The 22,267-nt window shown below is 42.4% G+C and overlaps 1 long non-coding RNA gene across 1 annotated transcript in view; it reads right to left on the bottom strand.

Moving 5' to 3' along the window:
* LOC137542184 (uncharacterized) overlaps positions 1-22,267 on the bottom strand; it is a 126,219-nt gene that overhangs the window by 34,061 nt on the left and 69,891 nt on the right. The window lies entirely within an intron of this gene.

Below are 22,267 nucleotides of genomic sequence, written 5' to 3' on the forward strand. Positions count from 1 at the left end.
ACAGCCGGAGAGCCGCCGATTGCGGCTCGCCGGCAAAATGTAAACACGCGGGGAAGAAATCCCCGCTGTTTACATCATACGGCGCTGCTGCGCAGCAGCGCCGTAAGGCAGATCGGAGATCCCCGGCCTCTGATTGGCCGGGGATCGCCGGCATCTGATAGGTGGAAGCCTATCCTTCAATGCGCATTACGGAGAGAGGGAGGGAGGGAGGTAAGGAGGCAGAGGGCGGAAATGGCTGCGGAGGGCGGCTTTGAGGAGCCCCCCCGCAAAACGCAGATGGCCGGCGGCGATCAGACCCCCCCCGGCATGATGTCCCCCTAGTGGGGAAAAAAGGGAGGGGGAAGTCTGGTCGCCCTGGCTTCAAAGCGATCTGTGTGGTGGGCTGGAGAGCCCACGCAGCACAGATCGGACCAGCATAGGCTGGTCCTTAAGTGGTTAACCAGCTCAGGACCACAGACTTATGACCAGCGCCATTTTTTACAATTCAGCACACTGCAGCTTTAACAGTGTGTTGCACGGCCATACAACTTAGCACACAAGTGAATTCTGCCCCCTTTTCTTGCCACCAACAGAGCTGTTGGTGGCATCTGATTGCTGCTGCAAAGTATTGGGTTTTTTTTTTAATTCATTTAATTGTCTTTTTTTTTTAATAAAAATGCCTATTTTATTTTAATTTATTCCACCCCCCGTGATCCAACCATGCTGTTCACCTCTCATAGGCATCAGCCTATGAGAGGGATCAGCCTCTCCTGGGGACAGCTCAGTGATAGAGCTGTCCCCTGTACAGCACTGCACTAGATCACAGTGCTGTACAAGACATTTCTGCCTGTTTTCTTTTATTTTACAGCTGCCAGCCATGATCGCGGCTGGCAGGTTGTGTATGGAGATCCGCTCCATAACTCAGTAGGGATGCGTAATCCCCGCCCAGGGACTTGATGCCGAATGGCGTTAGGCGGTCCTGGGGGAGCCACCTTCCCGATGCCTATTGGTGTTAGGCAGTCGGGAAGGGGTTAAGGTGACAACGCAATTCTAATTGTCAGGGCCAGATTTTTGGAAAGGTCACAAAGGCCTGGACCTTGGGTGGTTGCACCCCAAGGGGGCAACTGAACATGAAAGAGGGGGCTAAAAATTGGGAGCAACTCATGAAAAGGGTAACTGGTGCCCAAGCGCCCTGCATGGCAGAGATGTACATGGATAATACACTTGGAAGAGGGGACTGCACATGCAATGGGGGGGGGGGGGGGGGGGGGCCGGGCAGAGCTGCACATAAAGGAGGAGCCACAAAATACTTGGCCTAGGAGTACAACAAGTATAAATCTGGCCTTACTATTTGTACAATCTTAACAAATCTATAGGGCAGATGAGTGAAATTTGTGAATATATGTTGAATATTTTAGGTAGTCACTCATATTACATAGATTTGGTTGGTTTATTTTATTGAGATTGAATCATCAATGGGGTCCTTTATTTGGCTGCTATCTATGCTACACTGCTATTCACCTCTGCCCCATCCTTTGAAAATATTCAGGCTGATCGATCTCTAGTCGCGCTTAAAGAGGAACTCCAGTGAAAATTATGTAATAAAAAAAGTGCTTTATATTTACAATAATTATGCATAAATGATTCAGTCAGTGTTTTTGTAAAAGCTTTCCTGTCCTTGATTTACATTCTGACATTTATCACATATGACATTTTTACTGCTGGCAAGTGATGTCACTGCTGCATGCTTTTTTGGCAGTTGGAAATAGCTGTAAACAGCTATTTCCCACAATGCAACAGAGGTTCACAGACAGGAAACTGCCAGGAAAATGGTCCTCATAGTCTCCTGTGGGAGGGGCTTCACCACAATATCAGCCATACAGAGCCCTCTTATGATCCAATTGTGAAAAGGAATAGATTTCTCATGTAAAAGGGGGTATCAGCTACTGGTTGGGATGAAGTTCAATTCTTGGTCACAGTTTCTCTTTAAAGGGAAACTGAAGCGAGTACAATTATTTAAAATAAACACATGACGTAGCTGCAAATGAATATTACATAATAACCTCACTGTCAGTTCCTCTCAGAAGCTCACCATTTATTTCTTCCAGTGATCTCTTCCAGTTCTCATAATATTTTGTCAGAAGTGAAATATACCAGTTGCTGTCAGTTATATATCAGCAGCTGTCAGTTACAACTCAGTGTGCTGACCAGGAAGCTGTTATGGGGTAATGGCCATTTTTAAAATGGAGGAAGGAGAATTCCATTATTCACAGTGGACAAATGGGACGCAGGAGAGGAGAAAGAGATTGAGGAGTAGACTACACAGGAGGTAAGTTTGACCTGTGTATGGTTATTTTGAGTTTTTATTTTGAGTTCAGGTTCTCTTTAAGTAGTACTCCTAGAATAACAGTAATGGATGTACTGCACTTCTTCTATCTATTTTGTTCAATAGTAGCCATAAAGACAAAAACAACCTTCTCAGCACATCTAGAAGTGAACTGATTTACAGCACATGTATCACTATGCCTTTACAGTATGTGCAGATCTTCATGTACAGTACTATGTGTTAATATTTATATAAGTAGAACGATGTTGCTACACCACTAACATGGGGTGTTGTAAAAGTCAACATTCCACTCTGATCATACATCAATGACAATTAGTCAAGTAAATTCCAGGAAACACACCAGATCTTATCCTGGTGTGATCATAGTCCGTACATGCTAATGAATCTTTCCTTTTTTCCTTCCCACATGTAAAAGTCGGCATTTGGGTTAAAAGCTGCAGCAGCAATGTCTCAATCAGCATGCCGGGCCACTAGGGAGCCAAGCATAAGGCATTTATTGATGTCGGAAGAAGGGTTTCCAAGCCTTGAGTGGAGCCATGGCTTAAGAACACACAATTCAGCCACCAAGAACTCCAGGTGGACATAAAATGTATTGACCTACAGTCTCGTGGTAGTCTACATTATGCTGTAAAGGGGTAAAGATGCCAAATAAAGCAAATGATTAATATGAAAAGCAAAATACGTCATAATGTCGACAGGTAAGATGACAGATTGTTCCAGTGTCGCAGTGGCAGAGTGACAGGGCAGGTGACTGAAACACTACGTAAAGAGAAGAGAAAGAGTATGTGCTAAATCTCTATTTAACACTAACATTACTCCAGTGTACGTTTTCAATGCATGAAAACCACTAAAGCTCACAACAATGCTTATGTTTCTAATATGTTTCATGATAATTATTTTCACACATCAGCGTACAGTTTACTTTAGACATGAACAATGGCACCGTCTAAATGACTGTTGGGGCCTACACCACCAGTACCATAACCACCTGCTTCACTTTGTTCCCCAACACTCAAAAGACATAAGAGGGTAGACAATGGATTGTCCGGACAGGGCCGGCACTGCGAAAGGGGAAAATTGCCCCAGGGCTCCCGACCTCTGGAGAGCTTTTACGCCGCCAGACCCTGCCAAGTGGTCTCCCCCCTGCTCCCCGTGGCTCCTGCACATGTAGCTGCATTAATCGCTCACCTGTCGCTCACCCTGTGGGCGATGGCTGCATTGCTCGTGCAGTCTTCAGCCTTGCTGTCTGCCATTTCTCTATGACCCAGATAACACATGCCGAATAGAAAAGAGGCAGACAGCATCTCTGAAGACTGCATGATCGGTGCAGCTGCCACCACCGGGACAGGTGAGCAATTAATGCAGCTACATGTGCAAGGGCCACGGGGAGCAGTCGGGTAGTGACTATCAGTGATCAGTGGTAGGGCTCTGCATATGATTATCCAAGGGCCCTTTAAACTGGCCCTGGTTCCTAAGGCATAAATAATGAGAAGCGAGTAACAGAATTATAGATTTATAGTAAAAAGGCCTAGAATTAGACATTATTTAGGATGGGAAGGGTAGGAGGAGGTTAACTTTAATTAGTTAGGGTTTGACAGTCAAGATTTGCTATTAGAGACTGTTTTCATTTGTGCATTTTCTATGTGCAGAAAAAGACATTAAAACGCATTGTAATGAAATTCTATGGACCTGTTTTCATGAAATGCAAACTGTCAGCGTCAGAGGAACAGTATCACCGCACAGCTCACAGGCAGTATAGCATTATTTATAGGATATGATTGTACTCAAAAGGCCAAGATGTTTAACAGTAGAATGCAAGTCCCCCACCCTTATAACCACTTAGCACCTCATTTCACTTCATCTGCATTCCTTGGAAGAGTCCTTTGGACTTGAGGGCCCATTTGTGCCAACAGTTGCTTCAGTAACACCATATGTGCCTGAATTACGTTCAATATATTAATTATTTTTTTTTAATGTTATTTTTATAGTCATGTCATTTGCAGAGTCTTCCTTAGCTACCTGTGATTTTGCTGACTGAGATAAATAACAAAAACTCAGCAGTCTCTGGTTTAGAAGAAAGCTGACATAGCACCTGCTTTCTTAATCCAAACATCTGTTTAGTTTACTTTGACTTACAGTTTGAAAATCTCAAATGATGTTATTCTGTAACCTTAAAGTCATTAAAAATTAAAGTAAAAAAAAAAAAAAGAAATACTTAACTTCCTCCAGTATCTACCTGCACCCAGCAAGTATTTTAAAATGTCAGATATGTTCCTTACCCTCCCCATTCTGCCTAGCCCCTCTAGCGTTTCTAGTATGTCAAAGGCAAATATCAAAACTTCTGATGAAGTTGGTCCATATGTCAGTATTGATATGGGATGAAAGATCTTCCTAGGCTGCCAGAACAACGGTTTTCAGTTCTGTACTTTGGCTGGAACCTTCAGTATTAGGCTGTTTATGCCCTGGGATTATGGAAAATGCAATATCTGACACTAATTATAGGTTTCTAGATAAAGAATCCATGGAAAAATCATAATTAAATCTTGCTGACTTTCTCTGGTCGGTCTCCGAGATTCAAAAATACAGAGCTTTTGCTCATTGTAAGGAACTCATCTTCCATCCGTGCCCATAGTGTCCCTCTGACTTCCGGGTATCAGGTTATTCCTCCTGCTCTGCATACCTACTGAGACATACCTAGTCAGCTGACACTTAGGCAGGTATGATGCTCCTGTGTGATTGGTGCAGAGAGTGTGTGGCCGGCCACTGAATGGGTGCATGCTGTATTTAAGCATTGCTTGCTTATTTTGTGATTGCCCTTGATAGCATTAGCAGGCGCTCACCTGTTGCCTTTATTTACCTGTGGATTTATTCACCTGGATTTGACCTTTGTTTGTCCCTGGATTACCCTTGTTTGCCGCCTGGATTGACCTTGCCTGTGTCTTGCCCTACCATGATTGCTGCCTGGACTGACCTAACGTCTGATACTGATCAATCATATTTACTGCCTGGACCTGCTTGTTGTCGACTACGATTTTCGGATTGCCCTTTACGTGTTTTGATCTTCTGTGCATGGACCATGGCTGGTTTTTGACTCTTCTATTGTATCTAGTGGGTATAACTGGCTTTCTTGCCTTTTCTGCATCAGTCTCTATACCTTACAGATTAAGGCCTGGGTGTAACCGAAGTCGGGCAGACACTACGCTGTCTCCAGTTCAAGCGGGGACGCGCCACACAGGGTGAAGACTTCAGTGATAGATTGGGGTATTAAGACTGATATGAAGGTGGGAATATCAGCAGGCCTCACACTCATTCATTTAAAAATGTCTCTGTCCGCTCTACTTACAATAATCCCTTTCTTATGATGGTACCATCTCCATCACCTTACTTTCCGGCAGTGGTCAGTATCTACTGATCACACGGTATTGATTATAACTTGTAAGAATCAGTTATAGTCATGCACTGCTCTGCTGAAGAAGGCAATTTCAAGAAGAAAACATAATCCAGAATCCTTCCTTAAGGTACAATTATTTCTGCTTAGGAAAGTTCTTCCTGCTCAGTCAGCAGGATTTGAATATTACAAGTGGAAATTGCCCCTCCATGCAAACAGTGGAAACTATAAGATCGTGCAGTTTGGGGGTGTTTTTCTCACACGGGAAAAAAATCCAATCAGGGTTATTTGATGTAATGTCTCCACCTGTAAGTGTTATGTATTCTGTAAATAAGTAATTTGTGTGTGGTCTGTAAAATTACAGCTATATAAATCTGTACACGGATCAGACCACTATTCCATCACCATCTAAAGGTCTGACCATTATATTGCTAAGAATAAATAAAGATTTCAGAAGGCTTCATGTTTCCTGGCTATATTCAACCAAGGTCTGATCTAACACTATGTTCTTTTTTAACATAAGCTAAAGTAGCTTCTGACATAAGAGTCTCTCTCTGAAATTGACTGTATAGGTCAAAGTGACATGCAGACTTCAATCAAGTACTTCTCCAGGGAAATGCTCCTTTCCTATGTGAGCCAGTTGTCTAAAAAAATATGATTTCTATCCATTTGAGGAGAACAAAAATGCCACATGAGACAGATGGCTCACTTTACCCCACGGTTGGTGTACTCCTGAGTTGCTCCCCAATACTCCACCTAAATTATTTCCTGTGGGTGGTGGGAGAGATCACTATCCAACTATGGGAGATATTCACTAAAAAGTAGATAGGACAAATCCCAAATGTCCTTGACTGCAAATCCCCAAATGATCTTGAATACCTTGAAACCTTCAAATATCGAATCTAATGAATCCTGTACATAAGAATTGTGTGATCCATGTAAGAAATATAGGACTTGATCCAATAGAGAGAGTAAATCTGCACACTGCAATTTTAATGCTATTAAGTGAATATGCCCTAAGGTGACTTTAGCTCCGGTAAAGTCATAAAAAATTGTGCAATTTACTAATGTGTTCATAGGTAGTTTTCAAGTGCTTCTTCGTACAAAATCCAGCAAACATCACCATGTAATGCAAGGAACCTGTAGGTGACCAGCATAATGCAGGTAACTACTTTGTTGCCAATTTCACTGTGCAGGGCAATCTTTGGTCCTTCCGGAATAGATCAAAGGTTACAATATTGATTACCATGGGCCTCAGAAATCCATAAGCTGGGTATCCTAGGCTGGTGCACTTCTCTGGCAGGTACACCACTCCTGCACCAACGGTCAATGGCATTGCATTGTATATGGATCTAAGGTTGCCTGAAGAAATGCTGCAGAGTGCCGTGAAGAAATCAAAAGCTGATGTTACAGCTATTGCTATAGGCCTTCTGCTAATCACTAAATCCATGACATTTGTAGGGAAAGATACAGTTACAGACGCCTCTAGGTGGCAATCTCTTGCTGTCACTCACTTTATTCCTTTCACTGACTATAGGTTCCATTTCCTAGGGGAGACAGAACCTCCCATTTCCACTCAAGAAACAAACTCATTTCCATGGAAAAGGTGCCTTCCTTTGGTTTAAATTGTTCTGGACTACTAAGTAGTGGCTATGAAAACTGACTAGATACTATGTCCTCTGAATGTAAGCTGCTGTTGTCATCACTGGTAATAACCGTGGACAGCTTTTCATCTGTTTTCAACTCTTCAGCAATTCTGCTAAAGAAACCCCATTCTCCCCATCCGTATGCACTCTTGCTTTTAAGGGGTCAACACCCACATCAGTTTTTCTACCCCAAAAATGACAAAGGAGCAAATGGCAGAGATTTAATTAGTTAAGAGTGAAAACTAACATGAACAGCTCCATATCAAGCCCCATTACCAACATATTTTGCTTAGTTTGTTTATAAAACTCATGTCCTTTAAACTATAATTACAACATGTAGTGGAGAGGTGTTTTCCAGGTCAGGAGTGAATAGATAAAGGATATGTCCTTCCAGGTTTTGAATTTTTTTTTTTCGCTGAATGGTTTCTTGAATGAAAACAAAAAATACAAATAATGGAAACTAAGTACATTCAAACACATTTTTTTATCTTAACTAATTTAAAGAACAAACCAATTTCCAATTACTTATGTGAAAAAGTAAGTGCCTTCTTAACATAAGTGGTTGTACCACCTTCACAGGCAATACTTGCACACAGATTCTTCCTATAATTTGATTTTTGTCTGCTGCATTGCTGTTGCAGAACTTGCAGTTCCTTGCAGAACTACTTTAATTCAGATGCATTGGTTGATTTTTATGCTCTGATTCCTACCAACACTTTGTTAGCTTCAGCTTAAGGTTTTCTCAAGGTGAATTAAAATGTTACTTTTCCTTCTCATCAGCGTTTCAGATTCACTTGTGTGTTTTGGACTATAATCCTTAGCCTATGGAGGTTTCTTCAAGAGTTATTTGGTACAATGTAGAACTCAGGATTCCATCAATATGAGCAAGAGTCCAGTTCTTGAGTCAACAAACCATCCCACCATCATCACCCTACCATCATATTGCTCCTATTACAACATTCTCACCATAGAAAAGCTATATATTTTATGTTAGAGGAAATGGAGCTCGCATCGTCCAAAGTATTTTGTCTGTAATTTGGTATTGAAACATTATCTAAAAATGGTTAAGCATCGTGCAAGAGTAAATTGTTTTAAGATGAGCACAAACCTGAGACGGGCACTGATGTAGACCTTGGATTGGAGAGTTTTCCACCTTGACAACTTCCCATGTGTCTCACTTTTGGCCAGTTTATAGTTGAGTCGTGAACACTGACCTTAGCGGAGACTACAAAGCTCTTTGGTTCTTTGGATAGTCTTACAAACTTTTTTTTATGAGTTCCTGAATGAATTGTAGCTGTGCCCTTGTAAAAATGTTGGCAGACTGTGCACTTCTTGGAAGACTAAACAGTGCTCCAAGTCTTCTCCACGTAGAACATGTGGAAATGAAGATTTTTCACTGGGTATTGGTGCCATCCTAGAGCTTTAGAAATAGCTTTATAGCTTTTCCTAGACCAATATATTTCAAAAGCTCTGCACTGGCTCTTCTGATTCTACTAATCTTTCCAGGCAGTAGAATTCAAGTTAACCAAACTTTATCCCAAAGTAGCTCACTGGCACAATGTAGACAGAGTCCCACTTATAATTTCTCCCACAGGTAACTCATAACTCCTAGCCTTTCTGTAATTACCATATACTCTTCATCTGTGTGTCTTTACGAATATTATGTGATGTGCTAAAATATCAGCAAACACTAGATGGCGCTATTAAACCAAGGTAATTAATTGGATGACAGTGAAGCTTGACCTACAATTTACCTTCTATTGTTAACTCTGCACTGTAGAGGATGTCAGAGCAGTAACCTGTGGAAGAGAACTGATAGTATTAAAAAAACTTGTGCTAGTAATAGCTACAGAATTGCATAGAGCACTACTGCTGGGAAATGTGAATTGGGCACCAAAAGTGGAAAGAGGGTTTATTTTAAAGTGCACTTCCAATAATCTGCAATATTGGAATGTGACTTATATTATGGTGACCATACGTCCCGCTTTACCCGGGACAGGTCCCGGATTCGGGGTCCCCTGTCCAAGGCTGCATGAGGTCCTGGGAAACGTCCCGCTTTTAGCCGCGGGACGTCCCGGTCTCAGGACTCTGGCCACCGTCCATTGCATGAACTGGCCGCGGCGTCTATTCACGCCAGTTCATAGCCCGCAGCCCTGCTCCACCCTGCATAGTCTTCCGGCAGGCAGAGCAGGGCTACGGGAAGATTGCGACCAAAGCTCTGTATTGGAGACTATTTGTGTCTCCAGTACAGGGCTTCGGGTGCCATCTTCCCGTAGCCCTGCTATTCTATTCAGCGCGGGAGATTGGAGGAGCAAGATGGTCCGGGGAGCTGCGCGCCAGAGGCCGACCGGGTGAGGGGACTTCTGTCAGGTGAGTAAATTCCTTTTTTTGCAGGTGAAATGTTGCCCACTGCGTTATTTTCTGCTAAAATGTTTCCCAGTGCGTTATTTTCTGCTAAAATGTTGCCCACTGCGTTATTTTCTGCTAAAATTTTGCCTACATTGCGTTATTTTCTGCTGAAATGTTGCCCACTGCATTATTTTCTGCTGAAATTTTGCCCTCTGTGTTATTTTCTGCTGAAATGTTGCTCCCTGCGTTATTTTCTGCTGAAATGTTGCCCAAATTGAGTTTATTTTCTGTCGAAATGTTGCCCACATTGCGTTTATTTTCTGGTGAAATGTTGCCCAAATTGCGTTTGTTATCTGCTGAAATGTTGCCCAAATTGCATTTATTTTCTGCTGAAATGTTGCCCAAATTGCGTTTGTTTTCTGCCGAAATGTTGCCCAAATTGCATTTGTTATCTGCTGAAATGTTGCCCAAATTGCATTTGTTGTCTGCCGAAATGTTGCCCAAATTGCGTTTGTTATCTGCTGAAATGTTGCCCAAATTGCGTTTATTTTCTGCTGAAATTTTGCCCAAATTGCGTTTGTTTTCTGCCGAAATGTTGCCCAAATTGCGTTTGTTATCTGCTGAAATGTTGCCCAAATTGCATTTGTTTTCTGCTGAAATGTTGCCCACATTGCGTTTTTTTTCTGCTGAAATATTGCCCAAATTGCGTTTATTTTCTGCTGAAATGTTGCCCGAATTGCTTTTGTTTTCTGTTGAAATGCTGCCCACATTGCGTTTATTTTCTGGTGAAATGTTGCCCAAATTGCGTTTGTTTTCTGTTGAAATGCTGCCCACATTGCGTTTATTTTCTGGTGAAATGTTGCCCAAATTGCGTTTGTTGTCTGCTAAAATGTTGCCTAAATTGCGTTTATTTTCTGCTGAAATGTTGCCCAAATTGCGTTTGTTTTCTGCCGAAATGTTGCCCAAATTGCGTTTGTTATCTGCTGAAATGTTGCCCAAATTGCGTTTATTTTCTGCTGAAATGTTGCCAAAATTGCGTTTGTTTTCTGCCGAAATGTTGCCCAAATTGCGTTTGTTATCTGCTGAAATGTTGCCCAAATTGCATTTGTTGTCTGCCGAAATGTTGCCCAAATTGCGTTTGTTATCTGCTGAAATGTTGCCCAAATTGCATTTGTTGTCTACTGAAATGTTGCCCAAATTGCGTTTGTTTTCTGTTGAAATGCTGCCCACATTGCGTTTGTTTTCTGGTGAAATGTTGCCCAAATTGCGTTTGTTGTCTGCTGAAATGTTGCCCAAATTGCGTTTATTTTCTGCTGAAATGTTGCCCAAATTGCGTTTGTTTTCTGCCGAAATGTTGCCCAAATTGCGTTTGTTATCTGCTGAAATGTTGCCCAAATTGCGTTTATTTTCTGCTGAAATGTTGCCCAAATTGCATTTGTTGTCTGCTGAAATGTTGCCCAAATTGCGTTTGTTGTCTGCTGAAATGTTGCCCAAATTGCGTTTATTTTCTGCTGAAATGTTGCCCAAATTACATTTGTTTTCTGCCGAAATGTTGCCCAAATTGCGTTTGTTATCTGCTGAAATGTTGCCCAAATTGCATTTGTTTTCTGGTGAAATGTTGCCCAAATTGCGTTTGTTGTCTGCTGAAATGTTGCCCAAATTGCGTTTATTTTCTGCTGAAATGTTGCCCAAATTACATTTGTTTTCTGCCGAAATGTTGCCCAAATTGCGTTTGTTATCTGCTGAAATGTTGCCCAAATTGCGTTTATTTTCTGCTAAAATGTTGCCCAAATTGCGTTTGTTTTCTGCTGAAATGTTGACCAAATTGCGTTTGTTTTCTGCTGAAATAACGCACAGCAATACAAAGTCTGTGCGACATTCACAGTGCACACGTTGCGTTGTGTGTAACGTGTACCAATATTTAGAAAGTGCTGCAGCTGTGCGCTTAGCAATACATTTGCTGCGTTATGTGTGTTGCACTTGCTCAGTAAGGTTTAAAAAAAAAAAATGTAACGCATGCGCCATTTTCGTTCCATCAGTATGCGACGAAAACGGCACACCAAGAGACACATAACGCAATGCAAAATAACGTCCAATTTTATAACCTACATGCGCTGCATTAGGGGCACGTTGTGCGACTTTAACGTCGCATCAAACGCAATGTCCCACTGTGAAAGAGGCCTTAGGGCTCATTTCCACTATAGCGAATCCGCATGCGTTGTCCGCATGCGGATTCGCACAGCCAATACAAGTGGATGGGCCTGTTTCCACTTGTGCGTTGTGCGGAGCGTTTTTGTGAACGGGGAAAATCTGCACGGCAGAGCCGTCAGAATTCGCTTCCCGCACACCGCTAAGCGAATCGCATACAATGTATCTAATAGGGAAATCGCATGCGGTTTTAGGATGCGTTTTCCCCGCGATTTCGCAAAGGAGGTAATGTTAATTTACACAGGCAGTGACAGATGGTTAAAATCGCCCACCTACTACCCTATGCGAAATCGCATGCGAAATCGCGGGAAAAAACGCATGCAAAATCGCACCCGCATGCGATTTCGTCTGCGGTGAATTCCCGGTGATTCCGCACCGCACAAGTGGAAATGCAGCCTTAAGGTGTTATGTTTTGCAACATGGGCCCATATGCAATTCACTTTTTCTTCTGAGTTTTGTCCTTGGTGATATTTTCACAACTTGTCATAAAATGCCCTTTAAGCCGCCAGCAAGCAAGAAAATACTCACAATACATTTGATAGTACTTTTTCAACTACTTTTGGGTACTTTTTCAATTGTAAAATGCTGAAAAGTTAGTTTTAAGTGAAGATGAAAATTATCTCCTAGGAGATAACTCAGGTGAAAAAGTTGATTGCATATGGGCCATACTGTCTCTAGTAAGAAGGGCATGGGAATGGCCAGACCAGGATACCTGGGGCAACATGGAGGTAGGATGAGGAGGTGCGTATCAGATCCATAAGGGCTGTAGACATCAAAACAGAAGGAGCCAAAAAGAGACACTGGAAGAATGGACGCGGGGGACTGAAGGTCAGTCTTTGAGCTGTCATGTGACAGACAGTTATATATGTAACAAAAAACACTTTGTAAGCTGCATTGGTTTAATGCATCGGCTGTTTTATTTTTTTGGCTATGGGTTTCCAGGATGCAGCTCCAACTTGGCTATAATTATATTTACGGGATCAAAACGTTTTCTTTTACCTTCTTTTGCTTTCTCTATGAGGATAAATTGGTTGTTTCCCCAGTGGGGCTGTGTTTTGCCTTCTTGTGGTTGATTTGTATTAGGATAACTGAAAATAGATGGACTGGGTCTCTTTTTACATCCTTGTAAGCCATATAACCATGTAATTAGCTAAGTGCTTCCTGCCTCGTAGTATTCCATTTGCTAGTACATGTGAGAATTTTGGCCCTTTATCAAACAATTACAGTCTGCAAGAAATATGTCACTTCATTAGTTCTTCTGCTAAGTAGCCAACAACTGGGAAATTTGCAATGACACCTTGGAGAAGGTCTCAGAGCCAGGGAACTTTACAGCCAAACCATATTCAATAAACTGGCACTTCACAGTTGTAATTTTCAGGATTTTTCATGTCTTTTTGCTAATAAGGCCCCTTTCAGATGGACGGCTGAACTGCGTGTTTGCCGAGCAGTTCAGCCACCTTTCTATCAGTGCAATTCGCATGTAATTTAAATGCAGCCAAATTAAAGCGGTTTTGACATGCAGTGGTGTTACTGGGCATCAGGGAACCACGACATGTCGAGTCTGATCTCAGTCCATGGGGCGGGGGGGGGGGGGGGGCGGGAGCATTTGGCTGCTGACAAGTGCAATACACTCCTGGCCAATGCAGAAGTGTAGCTGACAGGTGGTGAGTTCACCGTCCGTTAGCTACCCAGCTGAAAGGGGCCTTAAAGGGCTCTTCTACAGAACATGAAGAATCCCAGGGTGCGGGCTCTTTCACGCAGTGCACAATTGCACATTACTACAATGTGATTGCACTGCTCATGCAGTTGTATAGAAAATGTATATTTCTGCATGGTAACTGACTAAGCTTTCCTAACACACTGTCTACTGTGCATTTCTGTGTTATTTGTATGTGTTATACATGCAAAGCAATTGGCCAAGCTATGAAATACTATGTGCATTTTGTTGTGCCTATTGAGCCCAAAACATTTCACTTTTTCTCCTAGGAGATAATTTTTCATTTTACTGTTTAACGTGAAACTGAAGGGAAAAAAGTGCCCCTAGGTGGTACTTACCTCGCGAGGGGGAAGTCTCTCGATCCTAAAGAGGCTTCCCCCGTCCTTCTTAGCAGAGGGGATCCAGCGTTGGAAGCCCTGAAAGTCTGCTTGTTGACGCTTGTCACCTCTGCCTGCAAGCTCACTAGTGGCTTCCCCTCAGGCTCCAATGGAAATAGCCAAGCCTGATCAGGTCTGCTCTGCTGCACAGGGATCTGATCAGGCTCAGGTATTACTGTCAGAGTGGAAAGCCGCTAGTGCGCCTACTTGCTTGCTGGTGGCTTAACCTCCCTAGAGTTCTGGACGAGCTGAGCTCGTCCAGAGCCGCTAGAGGGCACCGCTCAGGCCCAGCTGGGCCGATTTGAATAATTTTTTGTTTTAAACACGCAGCAAGCACTTTGTTTGCTGCGTGTCTCACCCGATCGCCACGATGCAGGGCCCCCAAGGCGAGACCCCGTGCGCTGCCTGGCCAATCAGTGCCAGGCAGCGCTGAGGGGTGCATCGGGTCTCCCTGTGACGTCACGTCACGACGTGCGTCGTCATGGTGACGGGGGAAGCCCTTCTGGAAATCCCATTCAGAACGGGATTTCCGGACGGGTGATTGCGCCGGCGGGGATCGGAGGGGTGGGAGAGACGCTGCAGGGAGGGGGGAATCATGTAGCGCTAGGCTAGCTACATGATACATTTAAAAAAAAAATGTGCAAAAAACGTGCGGCTGCGGGAATCAGAACGCCAGGGAGGTTAAAGTGCATTTTGTTTATAATGTGAAAATATCAACTAAGAGAAAACTTCAAAAAAGTGACTTAGATCAGGCCCAGTGTCCATTGCATTATGTATGTGTTATAATGCACGAGTTACACAATACATGTATCTTTTAATGCACGTTTTCCTGGACACTTTGCATGTGCAAAAATACATGTTTGTCAATAAAAAGGCCAATGTAATTAAAGAGACACTTAGGCTGCTTACACACCAAGACGTTACAGGCGCACGTTAGTGCGCCTGTAACGCTCCCCCAACGCACAGCAATGTAACACAAGTGGGCTGTTCACACAGCCCACGTTGCGTTACATGTAACGCTGCACGTTCTGTGCAAAGTGCAGCATGCTACGGCGTTGGAGCGGCTATAGCCGCGTTAGACTGTTTGCACATGCACAGTGGGGGGCGGAGAGAAGGCGGGGAGAGCCAGCTACAGTAGCCGCGCACATGGCTACTTAATATTCACTGCACTGGCGGGCGCTGATTGGCCGGCGGGACCACGTGATGCGGAGTGTCCCGCTCCGCATCACGTGGTCCCGCTGGCCAATCAGCGCCACTCTGGGAGACATTATAGGACTCGAGCCGCCTAACGCGGCTCACTCTACCGTCGGCTCTTGCAGCACCATACGTTGTGTTAGGTGCACGTTATGCGACCTTAACGTGCCACCTAATGCAACGTCTTGGTGTGCAAGAAGCCTAAAGCGAAAAAAATATTATGATATTATGTTTTGTATGTGTAGTACAGCTAAGAAATAAAACATTAAGATCCGATACATCAGTCTAATTGTTTCCAGTACAGGAAGAGTTAAGAAACTCCAGTTGTTATCTCTATGCAAAAAAGCCATTAAGCTCTACGACTTTTAAAGTTGTGGAGAGGGCTGTCTTCTGATTTTTATTATCTCAACTGTTAGTGAACAAATTTATTTTTCTCTGCCAGAGGAGAGGTCATTAGTTCACAGACTGTTCTGAAAGAATCATTTTGAATGCAGAGTGTTGTGTAATCTGCACATATTATAAAATGATGCAATGTTAGAAAAAACACTATATACCTGAAAATAAAAATATGAGAATATTTTCTTTGCTGCTAATCTTCTAGTAATTATTCATAGTACACAACCAATTCATTATATCATTTTTTTTCCGCATCAGTGTCTCTTTAAGTGAAGAAAACATGCATGGTATAAGGAAACAAACAACGGACTGTCAGTCGTTTCTGCATATGAAAAAGCAAGTTAGAGATATGCAACTCATAGATTTAACGTGAGGTGTCAGACCTAGTGTGCTTTTTGCATGGAGAAAAATGTAGAAAAATGTAGAAGAGTACATTAAGTGGAAATAAGCCATTAATGTAATATAGAGTGTGGTAGGGGTGTAACTGGAATCTGGAGGGTCCCAAAGCAAAAACCTACATTCTCCCATTCCCCTAGCCTGTGTGAACATTTATATAACCAGTTCGGCCTATCTGGACGAGTTTCCTCGTCCAGATAGGCACTGCTGCTTTCCCTGCGTGGTGCGCGCGATCGGGCGCGTGCCCGCCGCTAGCCCCCGATCAGTGAATGGGAATATAATTCCCATTTACCGATCTAACTTCCCCACAGAAATACCGACGTTTCTCTCCAGAGAGCGCGGTATTTCTGCACCCAGGAAACTTTTCCCCAGCATTTTAGTTCCTGGATGCGAGATCTTTCGCATCCAGGACTTTTTTCACTGTGGCCATCTTGTAGCCAAATAGTAAACTGCACCCACACACATTTTTGATTAAAAAAAATATCATTTTACATTTAAAATTAGCAGTTTCCCTCCCACACCAAAAATTACCCACATACACCTTTTTTTTATTAAAAACAAAAAAAAAATACTACAAAAAAAAAACAAAAACAACATAAATAGTTACCCAAGGGTCTGAACTTTTTAATTATGCATGTCAAGAGAATATGTTATTATATTATTTAAAATTATAAGCTTATAAATAGTGATGGACGCAAATTGAAAAAATGCACCTTTATTTCTAAATGAAATATCGGCACCATAAATTGTGATAGGGACATCGTTTAAACGGTGTAATAACCGGGACAGATGGGCAAATAAAATACATGCGTTTTAATTACAGTAGCGTATATTAATTTCAAACTATAATGGCCAAAAACTGAGAAACAATGAATTGTTTCAGTTTTTTTCTTATTCTTCCTGTTAAAATGCATTTACAGTAAAGTGGCTCTTAGCAAAATGTACCCCCCAAAGAAAGCCTAATTGGTGGCGGAAAAAACAAGATACAGATCAATTCATTGTGATAAGTAGCAATAAAGTTATAGGTGAATGAATAGGAGGTGAACGTTGCTCGGATGCATGAGATTTTCGGCACTCCGGCGCTGAACCGGATAAACTCTCCTTCCCCCCTCCTTCCCAGAAATAGTCTGTTTGCATCCCCACTTCCCCCCAACACATGGCAGAGTATCGGCAGCGGAGCTGTATACTTTACCTCTGTCCAGGGGCGGGGCAGGTCTTCCTCAAACCTCTGCTTCATAGCCGCACATCATGCAGCCTATCTCCATGCATTTCCTTTCTCTGCATGTCACGTGACATACATCAGGTGCTGAGAGAAGCCTATGGCACGCTGACATGATGCAGAGGAGTGAGGAGGACCTTTCCCTTTGCTGTTGCTGATGATAGTATAAAGCTCCATGGGTGATACTCTGTAAATCAAATTACAGCAGAATCGGGCCCTCTTAGCAGTGACAACATCATTACCTCTGTCAAAGAGCATCACTGCGGAATATTAATTTGTACTATGTTCCAAGATAGGCAGAAACAACACCCAGGCCCATATGCAATTAACTTTTTCTCCTGAGTTTTCTCCTAGTAGATAATGTTTCATCTTCTATTTAAAATAATTTTTCAGCACTTTGCAACTGAAAAAGTACCAAAGACTTAGTCAAAAAGTGCTGTCAAAATTATTTTTAGTATATTCTTGCTTGCTGGTGATTTAAAAGGCATTTTATTGACGAGCTTGAAACTGTCACCTAGGAGAAAACTAAAGAGAAAAAAGTTAATTTCATATGGTCCCTTGTCTCTCAGAGTGTACGAGGAGGAGAAGGCTGCATAACTAAATAGCCTGGGCTAAACCTCACTGGGAGGGCGGAATTATATACCACTGTACAGCAATATATAGATATAGGAAGTGATGTACCTGCTGATTGTAATGAATATAAAATAGGGCATCCTGAATAATGTGTTACATTCTATTAGCCCTCGTTGTGGTGCCTCTTTAAGTATAAGTAGAGTAACACTTTAGGGAGAAGTAGACAAGGCTGCTTTCATGCACCTGCTTCCAGAAATAAAACTGCAAAAATAGGAAAGCAGTGAATAGTCTCTTATTTATCATCACTATTTAAAACCTGGCAAAAATGCTCTTTGCTGTTTCAACGTGCTAAAGCAAAACCGGTTCCTAAGTCTGTCATTATGGTAAACAGTCTCAAAGGCGGTCAAGTGTAGGCAAGCAGTCTCTTAAAGTGGACCTATATTTATCCACATAAAGCAAAGATAAACAGTTCGTTCCCCAGAGTAATGATTAGTGTGAACTATTAATGTAAAATAGATCTGAAAAAATTCTCCTGTCTTCTGGGACTCTAACAGAACGAAGCAGGTAATGTCCGCGCTCAGCGCTGAGTGAAGCTGGGTGCCGCTTTAGCACTAATGCTATAGTGCGTGTCCCACGCAAGAGTCATTTGGTGTTCTAAGTATCGCCAGATCCCTTATTACATCTCCCTCCAAGTTGCAACAACTCGGAATTGGAATAGTATTGAAGGCGGCCGGGAATTAGAGCGACAGCGAGGTGAGAAATCACTTAGCTCACCCTGTGCCCATGTGAGCTCATTGGCGATGTTACAATATGTATGCTTAAAGAGGAACTCCAGTGAAAATAATGTAATAAAAAAAGTGCTTCATTTTTACAATAATTATGTATAAATGATTTAGTCAGTGTTTGCCCATTGTAAAATCTTTGAAATCCCTGATTTACATTTTGACATTTATTACATGGTGACATTTTTACTGTTGGCAGGTGATGTAGAAACAGCTATTTCCCACAATGCAGCAAGGTTCAAAGACAGGAAACTGACAAGAGTACGTACTATTCTTGTTTCTTGTGGGAGGGGTTTCACCCCAATATCAGTCATACAGCGCCCCCTGATGGTCTGATTTCTCATGTTAAAGGGGGTATCAGCTACCGATTGGGATAAAGTTTAATTCTTGGTCAGAGTTTCTCTTTAAAGAAGGCCCCTGGCCCTGATGACAAAATTAATATATAGGTAGAAAAAAACACATTCACTTCCCCAGTAAAGATCTTGCCCTCTGCAAGTCTTTACTCTCCTGAGGCTGCTTCGATAATGGTCACGATTCTCTAGACAAACCCTTGAAGATGGCCACCACAGCTTGCTCTTGCAGAGCAAAAGGTACTATGGTAGGATTTGGGAAGTAGATTTGTAGGGCCGCCACATGTTTACTTTTCTACTGACCAGAAGTCGTTTTTCTGCTGATTTACTTTTTCTCCTAGGTGATATTTTCACACCTGATCAATAAAATTAGGGGTAAGGGGCACCCCAGATAAGATAAAACTGAGTTAACCCTCCTGGCGGTTTGTCAAAATCCGCCAGGGGGCAGCAAATACGTCTTTTAAAAAAAAAAAAGGTCTCGCTACATGATAGCCGCTGCTCAGCAAAGAACGGGATCTCTTGGAGGGCTTCCCCCATCGCCATGGCGACGGGGCGGGATGACGTCACCGACGTCGTGACGTCAAAGGGGACTCCGATCCACCCCACGGCGCTGCCTGGCACTGATTGGCCAGGCAGCGCACGGGGTCTGGGGGGGGGGGGGCTACGGCAACGCGTATAGCGGCGGATCGGCGGGTAGCGGCGGCGATCGGGCACTGCACGCAGCTAGCAAAGTGCTAGTTGCGTGCAGCAAAAAAAAAATTATGCAAATCAGCCCAGCGGGGCCTGAGCGGTGCCTCCTGGCGGCATAGCCCGTGCTCAGCACGGGCTTACCGCCAGGGAGGTTAAAAACAAATTAAAATAAGAAAAAGGAGAGGTGGATTACCTCTAAAGATGACACTAGGCAATCTAAGAAACATATACTGAGCAAAAGGCCGGCGATGCGTTTCATGGGCTCTAGCTCTCTTCTTCAGGCCAATAATCGTGCCAAAAAGGAAAACAGAGCTGAGCTCTGAGCGCCTTGGTACAGCTGAGGACTTGAAGCGCCTATCACATGACAGTGGTTTGGGGGGAGTAGAGACCTGGAAGTAAAGAGGGGGGATATCAGCAGCCGTAAAGTCAACCTGTGTACCACTGTTTATGGAGTAAGTTGCAGGTCTAATGCTGGGAATACACGGTTAATTTTTGAGGCAGATAGATGGTTAGATAGATAATTTCCGACATGTATGATCTCCCGTTCGATCGTTTTGCTGCTCAATTCCTGGTAGAAGTTAATGGAAAAAGATAAGAAAAATGAGCGGAAGATACGAGAATCAACTGCAGAATCGAGCAGCAAAAAAACAATCGAGCAGAGAATCGAGCGGTAGAAACGAACCATGTATGCCCAGCATTAGTCATAACTTTGGCCAGCCCTTTGCCCATGCCAATCTAGTCAACACAAGCTAGACTAGATTGGCTTTTACTGATATAGAAAATGTGGGGAGGTTAAAGGAGGTATGGACTTGTGCCAATCAAGTAAGCACAATAGTGGTCACACACATTATATATATTTTTATTTTTGATTCTACAATTTTAATATTTTTTTTTTTGCTCAAATTAAAAATGAGACTTTTGTAACCAATGTAACACACATGTTTTTTATTTTGACACAATCACAACAAAAAGGATCAAATAAAATATATAAATTAGATATATCTATAAATATTAATTTATACATGTGTATGGGGTTTTCTCTGTGCCATCACTGTCATGTATAAAGGCACACAGCACAAACAACCTCATTTGTTTTAAAGTGAACCTCCAGACTAAAAATCGACTCAGCAGCACTGAAAAGGCTTTGTGTTTCTTTAACAGTTTCACAGCATCAGAACTTTGTTTCTCTTATACAAGCCTCATTTTTTACCTGCACAGAAGAAAACTGCCCGGGCATTTTTCCCCTGATGCTGTGCAAAGCATGATGGGATTTCTGATGTTGTTTTCGTTCTGCTGTTTTGGTGCAATTTTTTTTTTTTAACATTTTGAATTTGACATTTGAAGCCTAGCGCATGCAGCTGGGAGGGGTTATCAGGACACAGGACAGTTGGAACTGTGTCTTATGCTCCCTGTCACTTCCTTTCAACCAAAAAGATGGCTGCCCCCATGACAAAGATGGCAGCCCCCATGAATCACAAACATTTGCCTGTTCTTTTAAAACAGGGTGTGTAAAAAATTATATTACCTCTCTAGTCTAATTAACATAACTAATGTAACTTAATGACAGTATGTTTGTTTAGGCTGAAGTTCCCCTTTAGGGCTTGTTTCCACTGTTGCGACGCGATTTCGGCCGCATTCCGACGCTTGTAAAAACGCATGCGGATGCGTTTCCACATGCGTTTTTACCCGCGATTTCGCATGCGATTTCGCATGGCAGGGTGCCATGCGAAATTAACCATGACACTGCCAGGGCTAAATAAAATTGAAAAAGGTGCGAAATCGCACGCGAAATCGCGGGTAAAAACGCATGTAACAAACGCATGCGTTTTTACTATTAAATACATTAGCGGCGATTCGCACGGATTCCCGATGCAGGCGAAATCGTTGGCTCTTTTGTGCGTTTTTTTCACGCTGAAAAAAACGCACCTCAACAACGCTACAGTGGAAACAGGCCCATCCACTTGTATTACATGTGCGGATCTGCATGCGTTGGACGCATGCAGATTCGCGATGGTGGAAACGAGCCCTTAAGCAACAACACTACATTTATTTAAGTGAAGAAATACATTTTATCTAATGTGTCACTTTCACAAATAAAGTTTCTTTAGTCTTGAATGTAAACTTCCAATGTATTAGGTCAAATGACTTTTATACAACCTTCCGCACACCATTCAATTTCTGACAAAATTGATCTGATTTTTCTAACATTTCAAATCAATTTTAATAGAAAACAACAATTTCAGTAGAATTTTTTCGATAAAAAAAAACGAAACACATTTTCTGTCATTTCTTTCACACAAGCCTAGTGAACAGACAAGGGTTTTACTTTAGCCTTTATATAAGCTTTAGAAAATGTGGTTTTACTTTTTTTATATCATAATAGCCAAGAGGTAAAAAGATCTTTTACAATGAAGAAACTTCTCTTGGTGCTTTAAAGGGAATCTGAAGTGAAAATAAACTTATGATATAATGATTTGTATGTGTAGTACAGGTAAGAAATAAAACATTAGCAGCAGAGATGAGTCTAATATTGTTTACGTACAGGAAGAGTTAAGAAACTCCAGTTGTAGTGGCAAAAGAGCCACTAATCTCTCTGAATTTCAAAGTAGCAGAGAGCTCTGTCTTCTGAAGCTTATTATCTCAACTATCTGTCACT

The sequence above is a fragment of the Hyperolius riggenbachi genome, chromosome 12 (assembly GCF_040937935.1).
Source record: "Hyperolius riggenbachi isolate aHypRig1 chromosome 12, aHypRig1.pri, whole genome shotgun sequence".
In the NCBI taxonomy this organism is placed as follows: domain Eukaryota; kingdom Metazoa; phylum Chordata; class Amphibia; order Anura; family Hyperoliidae; genus Hyperolius; species Hyperolius riggenbachi.